We start from the raw sequence: 7,019 nt of genomic DNA, 5'->3' as shown, positions 1-7,019 counted from the left end.
CCTGTGTCTCTGCCTCTCTCTCTCTGTGTGACTATCATAAAAAAATAAAAAAATAAATAAAAAAAAAGGGAATGTAGGGCAGCCCCGGTGGCGCAGCGGTTTAGCTCCGCCTGTAGCCCAAGGTGTGATCCTGGAGATCCGGGATCGAGTCCCACGTCAGGCTTCCTGCATGGAGCCTGCTTCTCCCTCTGCCTGTGTCTCTGCCTCTCTCTCACTCTCTCTGAATAAATAAATAAATAAATAAATAAATCTTAAAAAAATAAATAAATAAAAATAAAAAGGCAATGTAACTCACCACACTGACTAAATAAAGGAGAAAATCCTCTAAGTATCTCACTGTAAAGAAAAAGCATTTCATAAAATCCAATACATATTCCTAATGAAAATTCTATATAAGCTTGGAATAAAAGGGAATTTATCAGATAAAGGGAATCCACAAAAAACCCTACTGCAAACATCAAATATCATACATAACCATGAGATATTCTAAGTTTTCCCCTTGAGACCAGGAGACACAATCTGGACTAGAGAGGAGTAGCCTGGAGGTCCACCCATGTATTGGGCAGATAGACTTTTCCAGACTTCAGAGGTTATTGGGGCACATCAGTGGTGGATAAAAGTACTCTGGCTGTAGGAAGGGGTGCAGAAGATGTTTGAGAAGCAGTTAGGGGATGTGACACAGCTAAGATGCAAGGAGTGAGGTCTGGGCAGGTGGTAGTGACTCTCTCCAGGCTTGACACAGCTAGCTTTTTGAGGTGGGGAGTGACTGAACCCCAGGATGCTGTTGGAGCACAGGGCCCAGGACAAAAGAGGTCCTGGGCAGGTTGTAGCTTCTGCAAATGGTGATTCTGAGGCAGCACAGCCTCCTCGGCCGAGTGAGGCCCAAGGGCTTGAGCTTCTGGCCAGCCTGTGGCTCCATTTGGGTGTGCTGCAGAGCCAGGAAGGTGGTAGTAGACAGTAATCAACAGCAGCATGGGGTGACCATTCAACGTGTCCCCAGGAGGCTAAGCAGCAACCTGTGTACACTCACACCCCCACCTGCACTCCCTACCCCAGGGACTCTTCTTGACCCTGGGAATGGGAAGAGGCATCTAGCGTGACACCAGATCTCTCACCTGCCTTGGGGGTAGTTGTTGGGGGCAAGGTAACTCAGACAAGTAAAGCTTGTGCATATGTTGAATAAAGGGAAAGTCCATGTTGTGCTGCTGAGTTCTGGGGATGAGGGAACTACAAAATCCTATGGCTGCTGCAGGGACCCTTTTAAACCAAGGGAAGTGGGAGTTTCACCTTTGGACAAGCTCTGCCTTGGGACATTGGGGCCCTTTTTATTCCTGCAGAACAACAACCTGAGAAGACCAGATTCAGTGCCTTAGTGCAGTGACTCTGATCTCTGAGTGTTGGTAGGGGTGGGGGACTGAGTCCCTCTGTGAGCAGGAACATGGTGACAATTTGCCAATAGGGCTGCTTCCACAGGGAACTTTATTTTTTTTTCCACAGGGAACTTAATCTCCAGGAGAACAGGTGTGGTCTGAATACCAAGCAGATGACCCTTCAAGTATCAGCTGAAGGAAACAGAGTGGATATAGAAAAGAGGAGAACAAAAGGACATAGCAGGTTTTAAGGGGGAAAATCACTAAACTAAGTTCTTCAGAGTGAGGCCTTTGAGCTTGAGAGCCAACGGTTATTCCTATTCCTCGAGGACACACTCCTGCAGCCTGGCACCTTTGTTGCAGCATTTCAGTCTCCAAAAGGGACAGCAGAGATGTCCCTTCTATCAGAGATTCTTCTGCCCAGGTTTTAGAAAAATCAGTAAAACCGATTAAAGCAAGATGGCACCACAGATATTCCATCATTTCTTCTTTCCAACCCAGGGGACCCAGGACAGAGGCCCCAAAGAGGAACACTCCATGCCCCTCCCTTCTGGACCAGCTTCCAACAGTTCTCCCAGCAGGACCCTTACTTTCCACCACATATCAGGGGGCCTTGCTCCACCCTCTCCATTTGTAGCTCTTATGGACAGCCTCTTTCTAATAAATGTTTCCTTAAATCTACAATATTACAGATCATAGTAGAAAACATTCTAAGTATGAGTAAGCAACAAGCTAAAACATAAATCCCTCCTAATGCTTTTAATAATTATCCTTCCAGAGATTTTTCTATATATGTGCTATACTTAGTTGTTTTTTTTAGAAAAAAGAGCTTATTTCCTACATATAGTCATATATTTTACTTTCTTCATTCAGTGTCATGAAAATTCCATGGTATTACACGGATGAATTACAATTAATACTTTTGACTGCACAGTATTCTATTTCCTAGATTATTACAACTGAGCAAGCATCCTATTGGTGCATATTTAAATTGAAAATTACTCTGAAATTTCTTTTGCCATTGACTCTCACTTATTTTACTCTTTTCTGTAATATTTCTTTTTTAAGACTTTATTTATTGGATAGAGTGAATGCACATGCATGAGCAAGAAAGAGAGAGAGTCTTTTCTGTAGTATTTCTAAAAATTGTCATGAACAATGATTATTTCATTTTTCTGGCACCTCTGTGGCCCCAACCACTGTGTTATGACATTTGTTCTCTTTCAGGCAGATAAATATTTACTGCACACCCATATTTCTTGGAGCACCCAAAAGACACATAATATGTGGCTCTGATCTCTAATGAGATATTAGTCCTATTAATAATAATTCTGATAGTATTAGTTTCATTTTGATACTGTAATAAATTGCCACAAATAAAGTGGTTTAAAACAACACACATTTATTACCTTACAGTTTTGCAAGCCCAAAGTCCAACATGGGTCTCAGTGGATTAAAACCAAGGATTTGGCAGGATGCATTCATTTTTGGAGGTTTTAGAGGGTAATCCATTTCCTAGCCTTTTGCAGCTTCTGGAGGCTTGCACAGTCCTTAGCTCCTTGTCCCTTCTCCATCTCGAAAGCCAGCATCATTATACCTCCTTCTGTCTCCCTCCATAGGCACAGCTTTCCTCCTATTGCAACTGAGAAAGGTTCCTCAATTCTAAGGATTTGTGTGATTACATTGGGTCCCCCTTGAAAATCCAGGATGATCTCCCGGTTTCAACGTCTTAACCTTAATCGCACCTTCAGCATCCCTTTTGCCCTGTGATCTAACACATTCACAGGTTCTGGGGATGTCCACAGGTATGGACATCTTTGGTGGTGGTGGGCCTTTTCTGTCTACCTCATGATAACCACTACCATTTGTTGAGTAGTTGTTACTGTCAGTGCTGAACGAAGCACTTTACAAAGAGTATCTCACTTAACCCAACCCCTAATCCATGAGGCTGATATTATGATTTATCCTCCCTGGACAGATGAGGGAACAGAGGCCAACAATAATGATTTGGAAGTTGAGGCTAATTCTCAGGAGTAGCACAAGTCAGTGAGAATTGTGAGCCTTCTTTATTTATTTGCTTACTTATTTACTTATTTGTTTATTTAAAAACAACATTAAAACCTTAACATAAGGGCACCTGGGTGGCTCAGTGGTTGTCTATCTTTGGCTCAGATCATGATCCTGGGGTCCTGGGATCAAGTCCCGCATTAAGCTCCCCACAGGGAGCCTGCTTCTCTCTCTGCCTATGTCTCTGCCTCTGTCTCTGTGTGTCCCTCATGAATAAACAAATAATTTTTTTTAAAAACACCTCAACATAGACCCAGAACTTTCTAGGGAATTTCTGTTTATAAACACTGAGCTGGCCAACTCTGTTTTTAATCCACCGTGTTGGTAAAGGGTGATAAAATCCTCCTCTGAAAAGTTTTTGAGTTGGGTCAAGCCTGAAGTCACTGCACCACTAAGGCACAGGTTTGGGCTGCCATTTTGCCAAGCCTGGCATATTGTCCATAGAACCAGATGCAAATCTGTGTGACTTACAGCCCCCAAATCATGCTTGTGAAAGCTGCTAGGTTGCACTTGGACCCTCATTTAAAAAGGGGTGAGAGGGCTGAATGACTCAATTCTCACCTGTTAGAGGGAGGTGGGTCTTATTCAGCTTTCAGAAAGGCTTCTCAACAGTCTCCCATCTGTGGACATGGGAGTTTAGCTCATTGCCCTAGCCACAACACAACAGGGACTGGAGTGCAGCCTCCAGGGTAAATAATCATATGCCTCAGATCTGTGGGTCATCACCCAGCAGGGGGCTACAAGAAGTATAAAGGGACAAGTCTGAGTAGCCTCCTGATGCCTTCAGGACAGGTAGACTTTCTATTCCTCAGACGAACTGAAATGAGAGGATGTTGGCATCCCTGGGGAGCAGGGTTGCCAGATTTAGGGGGGAAAACAGGACACTGGCTAAATTTGATTTGGATTGAATTTCAGATAAACAATGAAGTATAAACCTGTGCTTGGTCCACAGCTTTAGCAAAGACAGATACATGGCGTGGATCCCCTACGAGTGAGAAAAACCAGATAGAGGAGGTTGCATTTCACTTCTGGAGCCAAGCAGGGCAGAGGAAGAACAGGTCTGGCAGGTGACAGGAGGAATCACAGCTCAGGATCAGGAAATCAGGGGCCCGTTATAAAGCAGGTGTGGACACAATCCTTTGGGGAGAGCATCCAATGTCTGATAAAATGTGGGATGAGGGCAGAAGGCAATTTTTGTGAACCTCAAGGGACAAGGTGACCTCAGCTGACACTCCGACTTCACAGAAGAATGTAGTAGATGCTGTAGGGCCCACAAAGGAGGGCATAACTCTATGCCCAAGGGAATCTGAAGAGATTCCTTCCAAAGCAGGGTGTCAGAGGAACTGGTGGGGGCTCAGGGAAACAGAGAGAGCTGATGGGGGTTGGGTAACGAGGCAGAGGGCTCACCTCATGGGCAGTTCCTGAAATGGCATTTTATTCCCTTGGCGGGCATGCAGCCTGCATGGCAAAGGTGAGGATGCAAGCAGGGAATGGATGAATGGTTGGGTTGGATCAGCATATCTGAATCTGCTCCTGAACAGCTTCAGATGTCTTGCTGAGATGGTTGAACTCTGTCCCAAAATTATGGATGGAGGGGCTGGGGTGTGATCAGACCAGTGACGAAAAGGCAAACCAAACAGAAAGCACCTCCAGCAGCTGAGCAGAGGACTGCGCAGAGGAATTCGTGTCAGCCGCCCACAAGGCAATGAGTCTGGTCCTCGATGTGTCTGGTCTCTCTGGTCTGGTCTTCACTTTCCCAGCTTTGGAAATCCTAAGGAATGGAAACTGAATCAGACTAAAATCCCTATGGGCTTAAATTATTTGATCTTACATTCCATTTGGAATTCTTCACCTACTAGGAAATGTTTACACTTGAAAGAGAAACTTTACAAAAAAAAAAAAGAAAAGAAAAGAAAAGAAAGAGAAACTTTATATCATCATGGCTAGTCACACTAGAAGTTGTCAAGAACTGGTTAACTAGCAAATGTGTTGACTGGGACAAGCCCAGGGCTTAATGAGGAAGAAGCAGCAGGAATTTCGAGGACAAGCAATGATGGCAAAGTCTGTCCCATCTGCCAACAGGCAGCCTCCAATTCTAGGAAGAGCTGGAGAGGTTCTGGGGTTGGCCAAGGAGGAAATTTTATTTTGGGTCATTACAAGCTCTCCATTAATATTTGGAATGAGAGTGTGTTTTTAAATGGATCGGCTTACCAATGAACATTAGAAACCTTTGAGGATGCTGCATGTATCAGACAGATGGTCATACCTGGAAAGAAGACAGACACTTCCAGCTCAGCTGTAAAGGGAAGTATGACTGGTGCACAGAAGCAGACCAATGGATGTGTGTGGCTAAAGCAGCCACTTTGTGAATCTCACTCACATGGTAGCCTCTTGGGTTCCCCAGGCAGCTGGGTGACCCTGCCAGTGTGTGGTTCTGAGAAAGACTTTCACTGCTCCTTGAGATGCAGGCATTCAGTTCACACTCCCTAACTCTAGCACCTGGGTTCCAAATGGATGCCTCCTTGAAGGACCACACCTGTTCTCAGCCTTGTCCCTGGCTCAGCCATCCTCTTTGGGCTTATGACCAGAAGCTGGATGCCCAACCTCCTAGAGAAAGCATTGGTTCTGGCACTATAGCAAGGGACAACAATTTTAAGTAACAAAGTTCAGCTTTTGGTACATTTTCTCTTCCCAGTGGCCCATTAAGGAGCTATAGCAGCTTTTATTGAGGACCAGTGGTCAGCTTTAAAAATATCAATTCTCCCTGAATGTTGCCATGGAATAAAAAGCCAGTTTTTCCAGGAGTATACTCTTGTGACCACAAAGGATAAATATTCGGAGGAGAGTATTCTCTGCATAAATCAGGGGTCTCTCTGTCTCTCTCTCTGTCTCTGTCTCTCTCTGTCTCTGTCTCTGTCTCTCTCTCTCTCTCTCTCATGGGCGCATTAGAGATGTTACACACACAAATTCTTTCATTCTCATGGAGCCCCACAAACTGGGCAGGAAATGGGGAGGATTTGATTCAGGTGCACTGCGATTATTTATTCCCTGCAGATCTCCAGAAAAAGCTGTCCAGTCTGATTCAACCAACCAACCAGCTATTTTTGAAAACTGCTTAACAATTGTTGACTGTGTAACACCAGTTTCTGTGTACTCATCAACAGGTGGGAGCAAATGAGGGCACACAACCCACCGTTAAGTGCAGATGCTCCCTGGAGTGTTTGAACTTGGGCTAAGGCCCCAGAGCTGGGGACAACAGGAAGGAAGCACCTCCCATATTTCAAAAGAGCACCAAACACCTACCAGAAATCCATTCTGGGATTTGCTAAGTCTACACTGGTTTTGCAGCCCTTGCCCCGGTAGCACCAGCCAACAACTACAGAAAATTGAGAGAAATGGGGTCAGGGAGGGATTTGATGGGAGTGATGGGTGTCATCACCTGGTGAGGGGTGCTGAGAAGAGTCCCTCAAACCATATCACGTGGTGCCAACAGTCGCCCTTTAGAGATCAGGGTGCTTGCCAAAAGGGCAGATGGTCATTGCATTTTCTGGTCAAATGTTTGCTTTCTGGGTGCAATTAATC

Source organism: Canis aureus, chromosome 2 (assembly GCF_053574225.1).
Source record: "Canis aureus isolate CA01 chromosome 2, VMU_Caureus_v.1.0, whole genome shotgun sequence".
NCBI lineage: Eukaryota > Metazoa > Chordata > Mammalia > Carnivora > Canidae > Canis > Canis aureus.
Note: the sequence above shows the minus strand (reverse complement) of the source record.